We start from the raw sequence: 22,959 nt of genomic DNA on the forward strand, positions 1-22,959 counted from the left end.
TCTGCCGGGAGAGGTAGTCTTCTGACTGGGGAGAGCTGTCATTCTGTGGGGCTGAGGTAGGGAAAGATTTTCGAGTGCGAATTTTCCCATTTTAGGCCTATCTCCTGCCTTTCCTCCCCCCGCCCCCTTTTAAGCCTTTATCTTCATTCATTAAACTTCCGCCGAGGACAGGTTTCCGCTTTAGAGGCGAGCTCTACGTGAGGGCTGTGAAACCAGAAAAATGTGGAAATGGGCAGGAGGGCTGTGGTCCAAAAATGCGAAGGAAATCTGACACCCCACCCTGAAGAAAAACATCCGGCGGCCCGAAGGCAGGCCGCCTGGAAGGGGTCACCTGTGACACCCAGCTGAAATAGTGTCGCCTTGGCCCTGTGCTCCGTGACCAGATTAGCCTGGTGTGGCTACAAGGGCTGCTCACGACCTTGATTTAACGCGTGCCTGGCTTCTTGTGCACTCCGGGCATCACCTGTTCCACTTTTAGGAGCACCTAAACACGATAGAGGGATTACAGGAGGTCTTCCTGGTCTTGCTCCCGGGGCCATGGTGAGGTTAGGATACTAAGCCGCCTGGAATTTCCTTGGAAGAAATATTGGAGACCATGCTGAGCCTGGACCCGGGGACCCTCACTGATACCCTGGCTCTTTATTTACTCCTTGTGCGACCTTAGATAAGACTCTTTAACTCTTGAGCACTTAAATCCTTTATCTGTGACGTGTGTATCGTAATCTATATTGGACCGTACACTACAAGTTTTGAGAAAGAAAGCAGAAATTCTTTTGTGGGCATGTTTTGGTTTATTCAAATGTTGTGTGTTTCTGGCATCTCACAGGGTGCTTGGCACATTATAGATGCTTAATGTTTTTCAAGATAAGTGTCAGGTACAAAGGAGCTAACTGTGGGAATGCTAAACCTTGGAGGTGTAAGGAAGTCTTATCAGGGAATGGGATGGGCTTAATAGAGATAGAGTTAGTGCAGGTGCATGACTTTCTAACAATGAAAAGATCAAACAGTTGAACCTCTTGATAAACGATCTTGGAATTTAAGTTGTGGTTTGAGATAAAGAGAGAAAATGTTGAAAAACAATTCAGTCTGTTACCTGAGTATGAGAAAATTAGAGTTCAAAGAAATACAAACCCATGCAAATTAACAAAAAGCTCATTGGTTCCCTGAGACGGGTTTATGGACATCCGTATGAGTTAGTATTTCCTGCACAATTCTGCATAGAAAAAAAAATTGATTTAAATTTTGTTATTCAGAACCTTAAAGTTCCATTTTTTATGAGCTTAATTTATTAAAATAGGGCTGTTTTTGTTCACAACACCTTTGATGGTATAAAGAAAATAATGGCATCAACCCTTAGGGTTGTCAGATTTAGCAAATAAATACACAGAGTATGAATTACTTGGGGCATATTTAAATTAAAATATCAATTATTGGTTATATGGATTTCAAATTTAATTCAGTGTTCTGTATTTTATCTGGCAACCTTTGCAAACCTACTTAAATGGGGGGGAGTTTTGTTAGCCGTAAAATCTGGAAATTTTCTCCCACAATAATCATACTCAGTATTACATTTGCGTTTACTATTATTGGGGAGAAAAAAGTAAAATAATAGCAACAGAAGGTAGAATAACAATGTAGGAAGAATCTAGGTGAAGCATACATGAAAGTTCATTTCATTATTATTTCAACTGTCCTGTTCATATAAATACCTTTCAAACTTAAGTTGGACTAAAATAACAAAAGCATAAGAGAACAATAAAAATTAGTAAGAGAGACTATAGAAAAGACAAAATAGATACGGATATATATATGAGAATATTGCCAGTTTAACCCTGGATATATTCTAGAATTATAAAATATAACATTCTTACTAGAAAGTTTAACAAATATTATGAATAACAACCATACATTTATTTTCCTGTAATTAATAAATCTATAACTTTTAATTATGTGGTAAGATTAAAATTCAGAACAATTTGAAAAATTGGCCAATATTCTTTTTCCATAATTCTTACCTAATTAACCATCAGATTTGACAGTATACTTTGATTAATTAAAATAAAGATTTCTGATTCTTGTACCCACAAAGAGTTCTAAGTCTGGGAGTAGGTCAGAATACAAAGAACAAAAGCCAATTTAAATAGAAATAGAAAGAAATGAAGATTTATAATGACAAGATTGTCATTTATTTAACACTCAGTAGACTCCATTTTACTGTGCAGCTGGTGTGATACAGTAAACATACCATCATCATTAAAATGTATCTTTAAATATAGAGTAATTGGGAAGATTTTTAAATTGAACCAATAGTCCCACAAATATTCCTTCTCAATGATCTTTAAGAATACAAAGGAGGTTCTGTTTTAGAGTTGATACTAAATAGCCAGAGGCTACAGCTTTGTTTTCAAATAGCTCTAATTTGAAATTTAATAAGATCAAATTAAATCTACTGCCAATCTGGAAAGGCAACAGCAAAAGTAAATCAGTTTTGTTCTCAATGCTCTAAGCACTGTCTTGTACTCTGAAGCAACTTTCTCATATATTCACAGTTTAAAGTAAAAATCTAAGGATAAAAATTGAAAAAACAAACCAGAATATTTGAAAAAACTATACTTAGTTCAAATTAGGCATTTGAGCTTTATTCTTTTAATATTTATTATGGAGTGCCAAAAGCAAAGAAAATTGCTATAATTACAGTTGCTTAACATTTAAATTCTTTAATTCTATAATTATGATTGCTTTACATTTAAATTCTCACAAAGCTGATGGATTATGAAAGCAGTACATTTGGAAAATGAAAAAATTGCACAGGAGTCTTGTTTCGTTCTGCTTCCACTTTAAGAGAATGACTTTCAGCAATTATCAGCTGTGCCCAAGCTGCTGTCAATAATAATACCACACAGTACAAAAATGATAGCACTCTAATAAAGAAGGTGTAAAAGAAAATAGAGCTTCACTTCTGCAAATCGATTCTGCAGTTTTCCAATTTCCCTGCTCAGTACTGATGGAGGCTGTGAAATTGACCAGAGAGATATTAAATGAAAGTAGAGAGAGAGAGTATTTGAGACTCTTACTTTTTAACAAATGACATTCATATTATATTTATGCTTCTCAGCCTACAGCTCCAACCTGCTTGATACCTTCAATGTGACATTTTTTCCTCACTTTAGACTTTTGTGTTAGTGTCTGGAATGAAGTAACAAAAGCATTACTTCAATATAAATTTAGTAAAAGACACTGAAAGTATTTTAACTTCTAAAACGTTCTGCATTGTGTATGATTTGGTTTCTTTTAAATGCAGAACTCTAAATAGATAATAATGTGAAGTTTACTGATTGGACATTCCTGGACTTTGTTGCATTTTTTTATTCCCTTCCAAGTGATGTGAGGATTCAACATGGTAATAACTATAAAATTTCATTTTGGGAATCATTAAATTTGATCATACAGAGAGATGCTGTGAACACACTATTTGGTCTTTTAGGTACATGTGAAAAAGAAAAGAGATTGTGAACCTAGTTTTAGGAACATTGAGTTCTTAAAAAATATTTCTTGCCTACCTCCAGCCTGCATTCTGGGCAGTCACTATATGAAGCAATGTTCATTATACCAAAAAGGATAGAAAGATAGATAGATACATACATACATACATACATACATATGAGATTCCTAACTTACAGAGCTATATAAATTAATCTATAGAAATGAAACATATTCATATAAAAATAAATGGGAGCTCAAGGAGACTCTAGTTAACATAAAGTAAATGTTTCATGCAATGTTAAGGATTTCAGAAGAGAGAAGAGATTCTGTTTATTGGTGTGGGATTTAACCTGGTCATCAAAGGAAGATACACCATTGAAATATTTGCAAAAACAGTGGACTTCTTTCTTAACTATTTGCTTTATCTCAGCTTTACCTAGAAGGTAAAGCATTAATTCCTCGATACTTTAATATCTGTAAGACTTAATTCAGGAATTAAACATGGAAAGAGAATTAGTGTTTATGTGTTATCTACTTTATTTTGCTTAATTTCATGTTCTAATTACATTTTATAAGAGCAATCTTATATATGAAGAGATGGAGGACTGCAGAATTTCAAGTTGCCCATAGTCTTATGTTTGTCTTTGGCTGCAAAGCCAACTCTCTTTTGATTACAATATATAAAGGTCCCTGGGAATAAAACAGAGTTTTGAAAATAAGGTATTGTAGGATTTTCTCCCCATTAGATCAATTAATACCTGTCATGAACGGGCAGTATTATTGCTATTGGTTTGAGATACTTTTATGCCCTAAGAAATGGGAAAACAAGGAAAGGCTATAGGGTATGACTCATGCCATTAAAATATTTTACTTTGTAGCATTAACCACTAATATCTATTAAGTTGACTATGCTTCACTATTCTGCAAACTGAATTATTGTATAAGACATTGAAGAAAATTACTCAACTGGAACCTTAGTTAAAAAAAAATCAAATTTAGAATGCTTGTTAAATCTAAAGCCTTTGTCAAAACATGACACTAACACTCTTCTGTTTGAGGATTGGCTTAAAATTCAATGGAACTAATGGAATCAAGCCATTATTGTTGGTCTTTCTTACCCTAGTCATAATTAAAGCTCATGGAATCACTAAAAAACCTAAATGCATGGAAAATCAGTAGGCAGCAGTCATCAGAGTGCAGAAACAAGAAGGGAAATTTATAGAGAATAAGTATCAGGTATTTGGGAAGGAGTATCTCAAATGCAATTGAAAGAAAACAGAGGATAAGTAGATTATACTTTAATTCTCAAAATAATCAAATATTATAAGGCAAATCTATTGATGTACCACAGTAATTTTAAGCATATGTGATTTTTTTGCTTGTCCTACAGGGTTTTGTTATGCTTTTTATTCTCAGAAATGTTTACAATTTTGACCAGATAATTCCTTGTTGTGTATGGAGAAGGGAGGGGACTGCCCTGTGTTTTGTCAGATGCTTAGGAGGATGCTTGACCCACTAGATGCCAGTAGCACTTGACCCCAGAAGTGAAATTAAACACATCCCCAGACATTATCAAATGTCCCCTAAGGAGAAGGTCATCATATTAGAGAACTACTCTTCTACAACACGTTCTGTCTGCTGTGTGTTCCTCTGGGCTGTTGGTTCTCCTGCTTTGTTAACAGCTCTATTATACTTTACATAAAATATTGTGTTTATTTAAAACTAGTTTGTTTATCTTCCTTTTAAGTAGCCATTGTCCGGAGTTGAGTTAGCCAAACTGCATGATACATAACATATCTTTGGTTCATAGCCCCATCTTTTTTGCTATGTATGTACTAAACTCTTTAATCCCTTTTCTCTACTCTCATCTTCTTACGATTTTAGATGATACCATTATAATGAATTTGTTGTGAATCCTCATATATAATGTATCTTCAAAAAGTTTATGGAAATATGTGTTATGAAAAGACTACATAGGACAGGTGTTGGGGCACAGCAGGTTGAGCCACTACTTGGACACCTATGCCTGGGATTGAGTGCCACCTCTGCATCCAGTCCAGCTTTCTGTTAATGCACCTGGAAGGCAGCAGGTGATGGCTCAAGTAGTATCACTTCTGCTACCATTGTGGGAGACATGGATAGAATTCCTGGTTCCTAGATTCCACCTGGCCCAGCATCAGCTATTGTAGGCATTTGCAGAGTGAACCAGAAGATAGAAGATCTCTCTATATATATCTTTATCACTATTTCTTCTTTCCTCTCTCTCTGTTGCTCTGCCTTTCAAATTAATAAAAATAAACTTTATAAACTACATGAATTTCAAATTTTACATGGAAATGAACTTATCTTTTAATTTTAATTTTAATTTTATTTAATTTTAATACCATGAACTTTTTGAAGCCCTATGTTCATGCTAAAAAAATTGTTGTTTTAAATGCCCTCATGATTTATACAATGGCATTAGGCTATGGATCTCATTCTGTTTCTTACTTTTTCATTCAGTATTGTGTTTTTAAAATCTATGTCAATTTGTGTATAGTCAGTTCTTTTTCATTTTAACATTCCTATCGTGGGGAGCAACTGGGAGCAACTCGGACTAGACTAAGTTACTGGAATTAAGACTTATTCTATGCATCTGCTTTCCCACAATATGGCGCTGAGAAGGGAAACAGCTTCTACACAGCTGCCTCCAGTTCAACCAATAAACTGTGGGACCTGCTCCTGATTGGAGGAGAGCAGCGTACTCGGCGTGTGGGTAGCAGAGTTGGGATTGGTGGAAGAGGACTATAAAGGAGGAGAGAGATGGCATGCACCAGGAACATCTGAGGGAACACCTGTGCAGCCCCCGAGAGAGCCGGCCGGCAGTGTGCCGCTCCCCCACGGAAGTGGGGAATGTGGCAGGGGGAACCGCCCTTCCACGGAGGTGGAAGGGTCGGTAGCCAACCAGGGAAGAACCAGCAGCAAACCCGGGGAGGGCCGAGCAGACAGAAGAACAGCGCAAGGTCCTGTGTCGTTCCTCCACAAAGACGGGGAGCGACACCTATCACCTGTTCAGTGTTTGATATACTAAGGTACTTCAAAATGTTAGTGAAAAATAAAATTAAAAGATATTATGGTGCAGAAGATTTTAAAATCCTTGCATATGAGGGTTCTTTAAAAAGTTCATGGAAAACATATTATGAAAAAACTCAAAACTCTTTTGCATCAAAGTAAACTTATATTTTTAAAAAAGGTTAATTTATTTATTTGAAAGGTAGAGTTACAGAGAAAGGGATAGATAAGGAGAGAAAGAGAGGTCTTCCATCTTCTGGTTCATTCCTCAAGTGGCTGTAATGGCTGGGGCTAGGGCAGTGCAAAGCCAGGAACTGGTACTCCATCCGGGTCTCCCACATGGGAGCAGGGGCCCAATCACTTGGGCCATCTTCCACTGCTTTCCCAGGTGCATTAGCAGGGAACTGGATCAGAAGTAGAGCAGCCTGCTGCAAACTGGCATGCATATGGAATGCCGGCTTTACAGGTGACAGTTTAACCCACTGTGTCACAGCGCCACCTCCATAAACTTATCTTTTAATTCCATTTTCCATGAACCTTTTGAAGCCCCCTCATGTATTAGGCTATCAATACATGTTCACATAATTAACTACATAACAATATATTGAATGGCAAATGGATATATTAAAAATGTAATGCTATCATTAATATAAAGATTATATATAATAGTAGACAAAACAATGTCTTCTCAAATATGTCCATGTCTTAATCCCTGAAGTCTGTGATTATGATACTTCTCATGGTAATCAGCCTTTGCAGATGGAATTAAGGTTTTTGAGATGGGGAGTTTATCCTAGGTTATACATAAGAGCAAAAATGTCAAAGTCAGGAAAAGGAGATGTGATGAGAGAGAAGAAATTGAGTGATGTTTTTTGAGGACAGAATACAGGGATATGAGCTGAAGAATATAATCAGGGGGCCGTCACTGTGGTGTAGCAGTAAAGCTTCCGCCTGCAGTGCCAGCATCCCATATGGGCACTGGTTCTAGTCCCAGCTGCTCCACTTCCCATCCAGCTCTCTGCTATGTCCTAGGAAAACAGTAGAAGATGGCCCAAGTCCTCGGGCCCCTGTACCTGCATGAGAGACCTGGAAGAAACTCCTGGCTTCAGATCAGCACAGCTCCGGCTAGCCAATGTAGCCATCTGGGGAGTGAACTAGCAGATGGAAGACCTCTCTCTCTGCCTCTCCTCTCTCTGTGTAACTCTGACTTTCAAGTAAATAAATAAGTCTTTAAAAAAATAATATAGTCAGGCTCCAGAAGCTGGAGAATATGAGGTAATAATTTCTTCCCTAGAACATGTAGTTCTGGCATAGATATTTGGTCTAGTGGTTGGCACCAGTTGGCAAATGCATATGCCAAATCAGAGTGTCTGGGTTCACACCCAACTCTGCTGCCAATTTCAGCTTCCTGCAACTGTGCATCATGGGAGGCAGCAAGTGATGGCTCAAGAGGTTGTGTTCCTGCCATTCATGTAGGAGACTTGGATAGAATTCCTGCTTCTGGCTTCAGTCCAGCCAAGCCTGGCTATTCTGGGCATTGGGAGGAGTAAATGAGTGGATGGAAGCTCTTTCTGTCTCTGTCCATCTCTCTACCTCTCAATTAGTTAAAAAGAAAGGCAGTCCTGCTAGCATTTTTTTTTTTTTTGACAGGCAGAGTGGACAATGAGAGAGAGAGAGAGAGAGAGAGAGAAAGGTCTTTCTTTGCTGTTGGTTCACCCTCCAATGGCCGCTGCGGCTGGTGCACTGCGCTGATCTGATGGCAGGAGCCAGGTACCTATCCTGGTCTCCCATGGGGTGCAGGGCCCAAGCACTTGGGCCATCCTCCACTGCACTCCCTGGCCACAGCAGAGAGCTGCCTGGAAGAGGGGCAACCGGGACAGAATCTGGCGCCCCGACCGGGATTAGAACCCCGTGTGCCGGCGCCGCAAGGCAGAGGATTAGCCTAGTGAGCCGCGGCGCCGGCCAGCATTTGGTTTTAAAACATTTCACATCTGATACTTTACTATAATTTATATTGGTTTAAGTCATTAATTCATGCAGCAATAGGAAAGGCACACAATGGATGAATTTCTAGATGAAAAGTTTGCAAAACTTTTCAATAATTGAGCTGTATGTTTCATGGTCTCACTTTTACTTTTGTCTCCTCTCTCCTCCCTTTACTTCTATCAAGTTTTAATGTTAATAAAAGTAGACTCAACATTTAAAAGAACTCAAGTCATGGCCAGCGCTGCGGCTCACTAGGCTAATCCTCTGCCTTGCAGCGCCGGCACACCGGGTTCTAGTCCCGGTTGGGGCGCCGGATTCTGTCCCGGTTGCCCCTCTTCCAGGCAGCTCTCTGCTGTGGCCAGGGAGTGCAGTGGAGGATGGCCCAAGTGCTTGGGCCCTGCACCCCATGGGAGACCAAGATAAGTACCTGGTTCTTGCCATCGGATCAGCGCGGTGTGCTGGCCACAGCGCGCCGGCCGCGGCGGCCATTGGAGGGTGAACCAATGGTAAAGGAAGACCTTTCTCTGTCTCTCTCTCTCACTGTCCACTCTGCCTGTCAAAAATTAAAAAAAAAAAAAAAGAACTCAAGTCATTTAAAGGGAAAAATTTTAAAGGGAAATTGGCAGATAAACAATTGTCCCAAATCTCTCTGTAACTACATCATTAGCTTGACTGCACACTGGATCTTCTTGTGAGGAAACTCAACAATGGAGAGAACTGTACAAGAAACGGAATACCAAGGATACACTTTCTTAGGGGCCATCTTTGGAGATGAGCTTCTTTATTGGATTTAAATATTAAATATAGCAAAGTGATATTATAGGGACTTCCAGACCTATTCATAGTTGTGGGTGAATGCTTTCTGTGTGTCTGGAACAAAATTACAACACTCAGTAAATGAAGGGTGACACAGGGCCAAAGAAATATCTTAAGGAACAGATGTTTTACAGTCTGCTTAACTGTATACCCAATTCAATCCTAAGAATGAAATTTATTCACTTAATAACAGAAGGCTTGAAGAAGTCAGTTTACCATAATCCATGGAAAAGTACCAGGCTTTAAATAATCTTACACATTCAAATATATGGATGTTTTTCCCTACCATTTCTCAAGGCCTCCTTGTTAGACCATAAACAGCCCTGACTTGTGTGTGAGCCTGCACAACATATAGGTACCCAGTATTCTGTCAAATCAGAGTGGAAATTGGTCTTTAGGTTGAAGATTCTCATACTTGTGAACAGGTATATGCTCTGGAATCAGACTATACAAGTTCATATTTTCATTGGACTGCTCGTTAACTATGACCTACAGCTAGCTGATAACTTATTCATGCCTCAGTTTCCTTAGCTCTAAAATTAGGCTAATAGGAGCATTCACTTCTGAAAATTGTTCTGAAGGGCAAAGGAGGAAATTTGTGTAAATTTATATAACATATTCAGCCCAGTCACTGGCATAGAGAAAGTACTCAATGAATATTAGTTATCAATCGTTGTTATCTAATAGAATGAAAATTTCATTTAACCTTCCAGATAATTGCATCAGTTAATTTGTTGTTCTTAATGGTAAATTTATCACTTTATGTATTCATCATAGCTAAGCTGGAGTGAGAACCTGAGGTGCTGCTGTCTTCCCAACTCAGTATCTTAGCAGAGGGTCAGCATTATCAGTGATTTCTAACCTTTTTAAGGCTGTCAGAACTAACCCACTCCTAGGTTCTTTGGATCAAAATGTCTGTGATGGTAAAATCAACCCGTATGTAGCCAAGAAATGCTATAATGAACAGCTGCACATTGTGAGAAGCTTAAATCATCAAAACTGTATTTTTCACTCATGCTTATATCCAACTACAGTTGGGGTGGGGCGGTGTTCTCATTGTCACTACCCAGAGGCTTAGACTTGTGGAGCAGCCACCATTACAAATATTCGTGTACACTGTTCCAGAAAAGAAGAAAGCACACAGTAAATTGTGTACCAATTCTAAAAGTTTCCACCTGGAAGTTACACACACTGCAATCTTACTTCATTGACCAAAATAAGTCATATGGCTACCCCTAACTGCAAGTAAAACAATAAATCCCATTATACCATTCTCAGAAGGAAGCAGGTCCAGAATATTTTGGAATTAGCACCAATTACAAAGTTACTACATGAGGACTAAACACTCTTAAGGAGTGTTTATCCTCAATGTTTATATTCAATGACCTTTTAGGTAGGTAGACAATCTGGTAGATACATATACAAACATGCCTTTAAAATAAACCAGCTGTTGCCAAGGTTGATTTGCTGCAATCATATGGGAAATACAAACCAAAACCATTTATTGTAGGGGTTAGGGTTAGCCACCAGCATTATTTTGTTTCCCGGTGATTACTAAAAAATATCTAGAGGAAATTTTGGTTTTCAAATTTTGGGGTAAGCGTATCACTACTGGCATCTGCTGGTTGGAGGCCAGAGATGTTGCTAAATATCCTGTAATTCACACATGACTCCCCACAATTAAGAATTGTCTGTCTCCAGATGTTGATAGTGCTGAGGTTGAGAAATTGGTCTGTTGTAATTTTCACACTTTTTTTTAAAGATTTACTTTATTTGTTTAAAAAGCAGAGTTACAGAGAGACGGGAGAAAGATAGAGAGGTCTCCCATTTGCTGATTCACTCCCCAAATGGCTGTAATGACCAGGGCTGGGCCAGACAGAAGTCCAGAGCCAGGAGCTTCATCTGAGTTTCCTACATAAGTTCAGGGGCCCAAGGACCTGGGCCATCCTCTGCTGCTTTCACAGGCATGTTAGCAGGGAGCTAGATCAGAAGTGGAGTAGCTGGAACTCGAACCAGTTCCCATATGAGATGCCATATAAAGCCAGCCCCTGCACTTTTCTTATAATACTCCTAAATCTATTAAAATGAAAATCAGCTTTTGAAATGTCTGCACATGAAATGATCTCTTTTTTCAATTTTTAAACATTTATGTTACTTATTTGAAAAGCAAAGCAACAGAGTTAGAGAGTGAGAGAGTAAACCTCCCATCCACTGGTTTACTCTTCAAATGCCTACAACAGCTGAGTCTGGGCCAGACCAAAGCCAGGAGCCAGGAACTCAATGCAGGTCTCCCTTGTGAGTGGTAGGGACCTAAGTACTTGAGCCATCACCTGCTGCCTGCCTCGCAGGGTACACTTAAGCAGGAAGTTGGGATCGGGGCAGAGCTGGGACTCTAGCCCAGGCACTATAGTATTGGATACACCAAACACCCACCCCAGCAGGTGAGAGTATCTGTACCAATGCTCATGAAAGGAAGTCCAAGTGAACTGTACTACCTCACATTTTGTGTTGACGCATATGGGACTTTTATTCAGAAGTGCAGATCTGTACATTAATTCATTGTGAACTCCATATAAGAGAGCTGATTACATCTCCTTTGTTTTCCAAAAGGGTTTGAAATTCAAATTGAAAACACTGTTCATCAAAACAGACAGTATCAGAGATAGATCTGCCAACTTGATTAAGCAAGGTTTAGTTCCAATGGGGAAAAAATGTGGCGTGGCACCATTAGATACAGACCATGGATAATAAACTTCATATGTGAATTTTTGGGAGACCTTCTTGACAGTAGCACATTATTTTTTCTTAAAAAGGATTTATTTATTTGAAAGGCAGAGTTACTGAAAGAGGGAAAGAAAGAAAGAGATCTTCCATCTGCTAGTTCACATTCTAAATGGCTACAACAGTGGGACCTGGGCCAGAATGAAGCCAGGAGCCTGGAACTCCATCAGGTCTCCCACGTGGGAGACAGAGGCCCAGATCATCTTCTGCTGCCTTCCTAGGAGTGTTAGCAGAGAGCTGGATTAGAAGCAAAGCATCCAGGACTGAAATGGGCATTCATATGGGATGCTGGCATCACAGGTCATATGACTTAACCTGCTGCCCCGGGAGCATATTTTTCTAAGAACAGTCTACCCTGATAGGGACAATTAAGAAAGGATTGGCTGTAAGTGACCAAAGAAAGGCGGTGCTTTAAAATTCAACCATCCTACTTTCATTTATGAGCCATATTTTATAAACACAAATAAATGCAGAGACAAAAGCCATGTGGAAGGAGATTTTATACTTAAAGGCAGAAAACTGAGCATACTCCACCAAGGAATTTTTTACCTTTTAGCATCAGTTTGTGCTAGCATTTAGATGACAACTTTTGTTTCAAAGTGTAAGCTTTGAGGCTTGCTTGCAGAATGACTGTTCCAGAATGGAAGAAATGAGACCTAGTGAAAGGATATTTGTGTACTATTAACTTGTGAATCACAAGGCAAACCCTGGCACAGCAGTTTGTTAATCCTGATGGCTGAGGGAGAGTAAATTTGATCACAGAAAAGCATGTACACAGCTTGGGGTCTCAGAAACAGCTTAAGAAAGTTTCAACTATGTTTGGAATGTACTGAATCAATAAATTGTTAATTTTTACACCTGTGTTAGCCCACGGACTCCTCCTCAGGGAGTTGAAGCTTGTAGTGCAAATACAATCCAAACACTTATATTAATTACTCTGGCTAACACAGGTCATGGAGCAAGCCTCAGCCCGGTTTCAAAATCTTTTATTTACTAGGTTCCTGCAGTCACAGGGGAAATTTAATTGCTATGCAAATTCTTCATAAAAAAATTGGCCTTTTTCCGCATCTGCCCTTGGTGAATACCAGTCCTTTCTTCCTTTCACTTTGTGGCCTGTATTTGTTAGGTAAATGACTTTGTTCTACTGGAACACAAGCTTATGTTTTTAGGAGCGAAGGCCTACTGCAACTTACTGTCAAGTGATTTGGCACAACTAATAGATCTAAAAGTACCTACATACAGAGGCCTAAAGAAAACACAGCAAGATGTTAAACTTTTGTTCATCTGAAAGGTTTATGGAAATTCATTGTGCTACTCTTGCAGGTTTAAATGATTTCAAATGAAAAAGTAAACAAAGAGAAAAAACTTTAGATTCATGAGATTGTAGAAAGAAAGGAGTTCTACTATTTAAGTTTTAACTGTTGCAATGAGATCACAATAAATTTTAGTTTTTTCATTAAAGCTAATGTGCTATAAGTACAATAATATTTTAATTATTGGTAAGTGCTACTTAGATTTCTGTAAAATGAATGCAGATTGATGCTGCTTCTCTCCCTAGGGTGTTCTTCCAGAAATCTGGATGGATGACTGCAGATTTAGCCACATAATGTCAAATGGTTCCTCACGTTACCAAGGAAAGGGCATATGGAGGAAGGTGAAAATAAAGGTATGTATTTTTTATGATGATTTAGTCGGAGTTGACTTTGATTCATCAGCATTGGGCACTAAATTATTTGGCTAGCTGGCCCAAGATTGTGCTGAGAGGAAAAAGTACTTGGTGAAAAAGGGCTTGGTGCATATGAGACCTAATTTTTCATCGTCATGGATTGCACCTTAGAGACCTCCTATTGATTGCTACTGTGGAATGAAATTGCCTCCTCCCCAAATTCCTGTGTTGAAGCCCTAACTGCCAATGTGATGATTTATGGAGATGAGGCCATCAGGAGATAACTAGGTTTGAATGAGGTCAGTGAAGGTGGGACCCTCATGTTGGGATTAGTGCCCTTAAAAGAAGAGACATCAGACAGCTTTCTTGCCCCCTACTCCCCACTTCTCTCATTCCTTTTCCTCCCCCACTCATTTTCTCTCTTTTATCCTACTACCTTCTCTCTCCCCATGTGTGACAGCGTAGCAAGAAAGTGGACTGGCCATCTACAAACCCTCAGCAGAACCTTATCATATTAGCGCCTGATCTGGGACTTCCAGCCTCCAGAACTGTGGGAAAAAAATACATTTCTGTTGTTTGAGTCACCCAATCTACAGCATTCTGTCATGGCAGCCCAGGCTATCTGAGATGATTGCTAAACATTTTGTTAGGAGAGCTGATAGGAACTGCAGAAGAGATCGGAGATGGTGTAGATTATGAAGTTAATACTTTATAAATACCAAAGCTAGACTGTGTAGGATTTCCACGTGGTGACTAGCTCTATTTTAATTAAAAAAAAAAAGTGTGAACACAAAGAGACATATTAACATGAACTGATGACAGACTATTTTTATCACCTTTGCTTAGCTCTTTTATGCCTTCACATGTCCATTTACATTAAACAAACCATTCTAGCCGTTGTTTTGCACATCTGTGTATGGCAAACATTTGAGGATTCTGACATTTCTGCATCTAGAACACTGACGCAATTGTATTATAAAATTCAGGAAGAGTTGATGTTCAAACCAAGGCCCAGAGAGAGGAATCAGTGTTGTGGTATTGTTCCATTTCTTTTAAGGCTTTTCTGCCATCTGATTTCAGTCTGTTTTCGCAAAAAAAGAGAGCTAAAAATAGAAGCCGTCTTACTTGAATAGAATATCGTTAAAATATGGAATAATAAAAAATAGTTTAAACTTTGAATTCAGAGCATGGCTGTTCACTTTCACCAGTCTTTTGGTGGAAAAGCAAGGATTCATTTTGGACTGCACCTGCTCACTGGAACCTTGCACTATTTTTCCTTCTTATACAGTTGCTGTGATTGCAGACTCTATGATTTCCTTTTTCTAAGAAATTTACTCCTCAAATGTCTACAGTATCTGGGTCTAGGACAGGCTAAAGCCAGGAGCCAAAAACTCCATCCAGGTCTCTCATGTGTGCGGCAGGGACCCAATTACTTGAGCCGTTACTCGCTGCTTCACAGGCTGCTCATTACCAGGAAGCTATAATAAGGAGCAGAGATGGAAATCAAACCTAGGCTCTCCAGTATGAGATGGTGGATGTTAACCACTGTGCCAAATGAATGCCCTGACTTCCACTTTTAGTATCTTTGAAGTAAAATGAGAATTTAAAGAGAAATGGTTTTATATTCATTTTCATTCTAGATTTTTACAATGCCTTATAATATTTCAGTTATTTTATTTATGCCTAAGTTGGCAGGAAATTTTTAAGTGACTTTTAGAAGATGGTGTGGCACCATCATACCTATTAAGATGGCAGGGCTTGGCAAACTATGCACATGGGTCAGATTAGCTCGAGGTGTATTTCTTACAGTCCACAAGCTAAGAATATTGTTTACCTTTTTAAAAGGTTGCTTAAAAAAAAGAACATGCAAAACTGAAAATGTTTACTATATGGCAGGACAAGCCTGCCAACCGCTGCTTTAGTCTCAGAGACCTCTTCTGGACTGACTGCAAGTGCAGCAATGGAGAAGGAGAGGAGTTGTAAGAATGGTATTCCTCATTGTTGCTCACATTCAGTTGCCCAGATTCCATCACATGCGGAGGCTGGGAATTGTTGCTTAGTTGTGTATCTGAGAGAAGAAAGACAAGGTGAAGAAATAATCTGTCTCAGCCATATGAAGTCTTTTTCCAATCTTTGGACTTCTAATAGAAACAAAAGTCTTATTTTGCTCTCATATGAGTGTTTCACTGGATTATATAATACTTAGGTAAACTATGCTGTTATGATAAGTTTAATTCACATAAATAACTTTGAAATCTATAATTGATACTTGATAAACTAGAGGTCAATTAATAGAATCCCAAGGGTATGGGTATCTTGGAGGGTAAACAGACCTGGAGCGCTCAGCTGGCCATGATGACCAATCAGACCAAGTATTCCTGATGGATTAGAGCAGTGGGTCTCCATCAGGACGGATTTTGTCTTCCAGAGAACATTTAGCAAAGTCTGGAGAGATCTTTGGTTGTCACTGATGGGGAAATGCTTCTTGTATTTTGTATGTAGAAGTCAGAGATTCTGCTAAACTTCCTACATTACACAGGACAGCCACTCCCCCCCACCACAAAAAAAATTATCCAGCCCCAAATATCAAAGTGCTGTGATTGAGAAAACCTGGATTACAGAGTGTTAGTTGATTTGCCAAGTTGTTAAGTGGAGGTTTGTAAAGGAAGTGTCTAGTATAGGTAAGAATTAAGATAAGTCATGGAAATTTTTGAGGTTTATAAGAAAGCCAATTAATTTATTTATTCATCGCCACTCCTACCCCATCCTAAACCAACTGAGAATTAGGTATAGAAAAGTGGGCAGGAATCAATATCATAACTTTGTATTTGGGCAAGATTGATTAGAAAATAAGACATGGGGAGATGAAAGGAGAATTCTGAATGTTGCTTTGCAAATCTGGGTGTGAGAAGAACTATGTCTTCCCACCACCATCAGAGCAGTCCAGGGAGATGGAGAAAGCAAAGCCACGGGAATGGAGCAATGTTGAATTCATCAGTGTCTCCTACTGGAGAAATGTAGATCATAGATGTCAGAGACTTTGTCATCTCATACCCGCAAAATTCTTTTCTCTTTGCATGAGAAGGGTTGAAAAAGTGACCATCTGAACTTTTACACTAGGGTGGGACTCCTATTTTATTGTCTTGAAGTTCTGTGGAAAGAAGAAAATGCTGATTCTCCTTCAATTTTTGTGGGAAAAGCATCTCACCTGTAGGAGTTTCACTCATTCCCTTCATCTATTGTTACTGAATGTAGGAGTTTGAACAAGTCACACATGTATAGCCTTCAGTTCCCTCATATGGATAAGAATCCAGATTTGTCAAAAGGTTGAAGACTGACTCAAATCATCTGTGGAGGTCTCTTAAGATCTTAACATTCCAAACATGCATCAGTGACTTAAAGATAGCACAAATGTGTACACTTAGGAAATCTTAATTGTGAGGTCAAGTGTATGTATAACATTGGATGTAGGGCAGGCTGTTACCTGTGAATCAAAAAGGTAATGCCATGGGGGCCTGTCTCATGGCACAGCAGATTAAGCCATGGCCTGCAATATGGGCATCCCATATGGGTTCCAGTTTGTGCCCTGGCTGTTCTACTTCCAATTCACCTCCCTGCTAATGCACCTTGGAAAGCAGTAGAAGATGGTCCAAGTGATTGGGCACTGCCATCCATATAGGGGGACCCAGATGAATTTCCAGGCTCCTGGCTTTGGCATGGCCCAGCCCAGGCTGTTGCAGCTATTTGGTGAGTGAACCAGCACATTAAAGATCTCTCTCTCTCTCTCTCTCTCTCTCTCTCTCTGTAACTCTGCCTTTCCAATAGATAAAATAAATTTTTTTAAAAAGGGTATGGGTATTTCAGAGTATGAGTCCAAGATTTTCTAGGAGTATGCATTTCCTGGCTTCAGTAGTAGCTGTACAGTGATTGGGAATTTGGTTTTCTGTCCCTTATATCCACAGTTTTGTCTGTTGCCTTGAATTCTATGACAATTCAGATACAAGTCTTCATCATTTCCTTGCATCTTTCATCAGTTGGAAATCTCATGTTCAGAGACGCTTTGAAATGGCTCAGGAATCTTTAATCATCACCTAATACCTCTCTTTGATTAGTGCTTTGTGATGATGAGGATAATAATCATACAGAATTTGAGACTGAAGAACAAGGATTTTAGTCCTGATTCACTCTCTTGCTGGCCTAGTGATTGAAGGAAAATCACCTGATGCTTATGAGCCTTCATTTTTTCATATGTAAAATGAGAATTAAAATAGTGCTTAACTCCCAAGACCCTTGTAAAGTTAAGGTGTGTGAAAGCACTTGTAAAACTCTGAAGCAGGAAATGTTATTAATTTTTCATCCACTTACATTCACTCTCTGGGACATCATAAAGTTTTATCTGGTTTGAGGAACAAACATCAAGTGCCTGTTTACTTAATAATTTGGTTGCATGGTTAGGAGCAGATAAAAGTCCCTTTCTACTGACTGAAGCTTCTAGAAGTGTTTGCTTGACTTTTTTGCATGTGTTCTTATGGAGGGTTGCAACTCAGTGTCACCACGTGACTATAGAGGAAAAACCCTCAATCCCAATTTTACGTGCACTCAGTGGTAAACCTGGGCCCCTGAGAGGCTATTTGATAATAAGCCACATTGGCTTTTGACAGTGAGACTTAATATTGCAGATGTGTTCAATGTCTTAATGCTCCATTTGTTTAAGTTTCAATTTCAGAGTGTGTTGACTTCATTAGAAAGAATGGCATGAAACTGTGTTTACCCAAAAAGTTTTCTTTTTCCTGCTTCAAAATTAGGAGACTGTCCCAGATAAAAGACAAGAGTAAGAAAAATCAACACTTGATTTTAGCTAGAGTTTCTAATGCAGATTTCTAAGAAATAACTTTCTTATCCAGCAGGATTCTAATGGGTCTCCATAAGTTGAGCCGAAAAGGTGGACCCTAGCTCAGAACAATAGCTCTGGCAGTATTAATCACAGATATTCCAATTGTCACTTCTTCAGTTTAATTAAACTCAGAATTTTATCCTCAGACCAGAAATTGTGCAACCTGTATTTGAAGAGCCATGAAAATGTCCATTCTCTTTGACTCAGAAGTTCTACTTTAAAAATTTATCCTAAACAAACATCTCAAAATATGAAAAAAAATAGTATATGATACAAAATTTTGATCAGTGATGATTTAAAATATCAAATGAATAGGGACAGGCATTTGACATAACAGTTATAGATGTTTGAGATGCCCGCAACCATGTTAGAATTCCTGGGTTCAAGTCCCAGCTTTACTCCTGGTCATGTGCACTGTGGGAGGCAGCAGATGATGACTCAAGTGGTTGTGTTCCTGCCGTTCACGTGGGAGATAAGATTGTAATCCTGATCTTGGCTTCGGCCTGGCCCAGCCCAGCAGTTGAGACACTTGGAGGAGTGAACCAGTAGATAGAAAACAAATTTCTCACCCTCTCTCCCCTCCCCATTTTGTACTGATAAAAGTAAAAATAAAGCTTAAAAATTTTCAAATGATGGGGCCAGCGCTGTGGCACAGTGGGTTAAAGCCCAGGCCTGCAACACAGGCATCCCATATGGACACCGGTTTGAGTCTCAGCTGCTCCACTTCCTATCCAGCTCTCTGCTCTGGCCTGGGAAAGCAGTAGAAGATGGCCCAAGTTTTTGGGTCCCTGTACCCATGTGGGAGACCCAGAAGTAGCTCCTTGCTCCTAGCTTTGGATCGGCCCAGCTCTAACCATTGCAGCCATCTGTGGAGTGAACCAGTGGATGGAAGATCTCTCTCTGCCTCTGCCTCTCTGTAACTCTGCCTTTCAAATAAACTAAAAAAAATTTTTTTATATGAATGGAAATGCCTGCCACTTTTAAAGAAATGGTTAAATCAGTTGAGGTATATGAATTTAGTAGAATATTGTACAAACAATGAACATTATAGTTACAAAGTCCATGCTGAAGCACAAAAATGCTTATTATACAGTGAAAAATAGGATTCATAGATGTTGATAAATTTTGGTTATAATTATGGGAAATTATAACTATGAAAAAGACTAGAAGGAATTTACCAGATTACTATTATCATGTTAGGGTTATGAGATCATAGAGAATTCTTAAAAATATTTTTCTCTTTCAAATTATAAATAATATTTTCTACAGCAGAAACTTAAAAAGATTTTTGTTTCTCAAACTTGCTCATATTTCCATTTCTCAAATTCAGGATTTAGAAATATTCCACATATGTGGGATCAATAGATAACTCAGAGGAACCTCAGAGCTATGAAGAATGATGAAAGAAGTGTCTCACACATCCTACAAATAAAAGTAAGTTCACAAAGATATGAAAGGAAAAAACTGGGAAGATGGGTAGGCCATGTTAATATTGTTGTATGGGTTGTAAATGCTGTTTTACTCCTAGCTTTGCAGAAACAAATATCTCTACAAAAGTGAACACTCTGATAGAAATGACAGACAGCAATTCTTGGACCAGATTTACTTGGGTCCTTAGAAGACAAAGGTAGAAGTTGTCTGTGGTGGAAAGAAAGCCTGCAGGAAGGTTCTAACTCAAACAGCTCTGCATTATTCTGCACATGCCTCAGGATCTCTGAACATTGTTCTAAAATGAGGACTATATTATTGCTAATATCCTTTCTAGCTCTGAAATTGACTCATTCATTCAAATTTTCATTGAGTACCACTGCATTCCAGGCACTGTTCTAGGGCTTGATAGAGGTGAAAAGAAAACAAAGTCAGAATAGGATATAGTTTCTGATCTCAAAGTAAGCTTTTGAATCCTACTGGGGAAGGAGAAACTGAAGTAGGGCAACAGTAAGAAGCCTTTGTTTTTAATCTGCCTTTACAAATAGGTACATAAAATGTGTGTGTATAAAACCATTCCAGTTACTAAGGCAAACAAAAGAAACATTACTTCTGTGTTCATTAGTGTTGATTCTATGTTCCTTAAGTTAAAAACAGTTTATAGGGGTGGGTGTCTGGCCTAATGGTTAAAACATTGATTGAGATGCCTGCATTCCACTCTGGAGTGCCTTGGTTTGATTCTCAGCCTTGGCCCCTTCTTCCAGCTTTCTGCCAGTGCAGACCTTGGGAGTCAGCACGTGATGACTGAGTTGGCTGGCCCTTTGCCACAACAAAGGAGACCATAGGAGTTCCCAGCTCTCTGCTTTGCCTTGGCCCAGTCCTGTCCATTGCAGGTGCTTGGTGGATAAACAACTGGCTGGGAGCTCACTCACTCTCTCTTGAATTAAAAGATAAAATAAAACAAAACACAACTTATAAAACTTTTTAAAAAGCAGTTGGTGAGATTTGGTATCTACCTATATCAACTCATGTTTTAAAGATTTGAATAGAAAATAAGTATTTAAAAATTGGTAGATATGAGGACCTACCTCTAAGATAAATACTCCATATCTCCAGATTGGATCTTTTATTAGATCTTGGTCTCTGTCCCTTTGTTGTTCCCATTATTTACATTGTTATCCTCCAAATGGACAGAATGTAATTCTAGTATTCTCAGATTTCATTCTAATAAGAGAGAGAGAGAAGAATGGTCACAGTGTAGCTAAGGCTTCCCACCAGGTGCCAAAACCCAAACCTTCATTTCATGTTGACATAAAACTAGACGGAGACACCCACTAGTCAAATACCATAATGTAAACTTTGCCGGTGACAAGCTCAGTGCTTTAAGTCAGTCTGTAAGTTTTAAAATCTTAGCACAGTTTCCTTCTTTCCGTGTATTAATGAGTCTTGTATTTCTAGACTTTCTCTTAACAAAAATAGCTAACACATACTAGACATTTGAGTATGCCAGGAACTTTGCAAAGTATCTTCCATATATTATACGATTTTTAATCCTCACCAAAACACTTTGAGATAGGCACCATTAAATTAAGGAGAATTAAGAAAGGTCTAAAGATAATGATACTAACAATAGTAATAGGGAGCATATACAATAAAAGCCTATCATTTTTAAATTGTCACTTAAAAATATAAAGTTTCACTTTATATATATATGAAAGTATGGCAACCACATTTGTGGGGGACAGGAAGGGCCAAGAGCCCTTCCTAGGACTTACCAGCTTGCATGGAATGAAATGGGCTAATGAATCTCAGGCCAGCTTCTCTGTGGGTTTTCTCTCAGCTCAAGAGAGATGCCCAGGCCAGTGCCGCAGCTCACTAGGCTAATCCTCCGCCTTGCAGCACCGGCACACCGGGTTCTAGTCCCGGTTGGGGCGCCGGATTCTGTCCCGGTTGCCCCTCTTCCAGGCCAGCTCTCTGCTGTGGCCAGGGAGTGCAGTGGAGGATGGCCCAAGTGCTTGGGCCCTGCACTCCACGGGAGACCAGGATAGGTACCTGGCTCCTGCCATCAGATCAGCGCAGTGCGCCGGCCGCAGCGGCCATTGGAGGGTGAACCAATGGCAAAGGAAGACCTTTCTCTCTCTCTCTCTCTCTCTCTCTCACTGTCCACTCTGCCTGTAAAAAAAAAAAAAAAAAAAAAAAAAAAAAAAAAAAAAGAGAGAGAGAGAGAGAGAGAGACCCAGTTCAGGGCAATACCCTGTTCCCTTTAAAATGAGTATGAAACCCCAATACTTTTGCCCTAATATTGGAAATCCTAAAGCAGCCCTGTCCATCCATAGCATCTTGTGGAGATAACTGAGGCCTTTATCATAATGGCATCTTTTCCTTCTCTAATAGATATTAATCCTAATTCCATTTCTTAATATGCCTGTGGAATGCTCATCTCCTTCACCACTCAGGAACCCACCCCAACCCAAGAAACTTAAGTTTGTTAAGAATTATGAAATTTACAAACTTGCTTAGCCAAGTAATTATAAACTGTGAGCCTAAGTGGGTGAATGAGTGAATGATCTGTCAACAAGGAAGCCTGTCTTTAGCTAGCAACTGAGACATGTTTCATTATCCAAGGACTTCAGAAACATATTTTTTCATAAAATGTGTTTTTAGTGCTACATGCTTTACATATGTTATTTCATTTTCTTCTTCCTTTTTTAGGAGATTCATTTATTTATTTGAAAGTCAGAGTTACAGAGAAAGAGGAAGAGACACAGGAGAGAGAGATAGTCCATCTTCTGGTTGACTCCCCAGATGGCTGCAATGGCCAGGACTGATCCAGGTCTAATCCAGGAGCCAGGAG

The 22,959-nt window shown here is 39.1% G+C and overlaps 1 long non-coding RNA gene across 2 annotated transcripts; it reads left to right on the forward strand.

Moving 5' to 3' along the window:
- The first annotated feature begins 4 nt into the window (after nucleotides 1-4).
- Nucleotides 5-20,112, forward strand: LOC108177117 (uncharacterized). 2 transcript variants are annotated; one of them, XR_007921553.3, is made up of 3 exons: nucleotides 5-56; nucleotides 13,676-13,783; nucleotides 20,008-20,112. It is a non-coding gene; the product is annotated as an uncharacterized LOC108177117 (long non-coding RNA). The 2 variants fall into 2 exon arrangements; XR_016215159.1 differs by lacking the exon at nucleotides 5-56 and adding an exon at nucleotides 6,013-6,554.
- Nucleotides 20,113-22,959: the final 2,847 nt, after the last annotated feature.

This window comes from Oryctolagus cuniculus, chromosome 10, assembly GCF_051225735.1.
Source record: "Oryctolagus cuniculus isolate XC-2025 breed Fujian yellow rabbit chromosome 10, ASM5122573v1, whole genome shotgun sequence".
NCBI classification, from domain to species: domain Eukaryota; kingdom Metazoa; phylum Chordata; class Mammalia; order Lagomorpha; family Leporidae; genus Oryctolagus; species Oryctolagus cuniculus.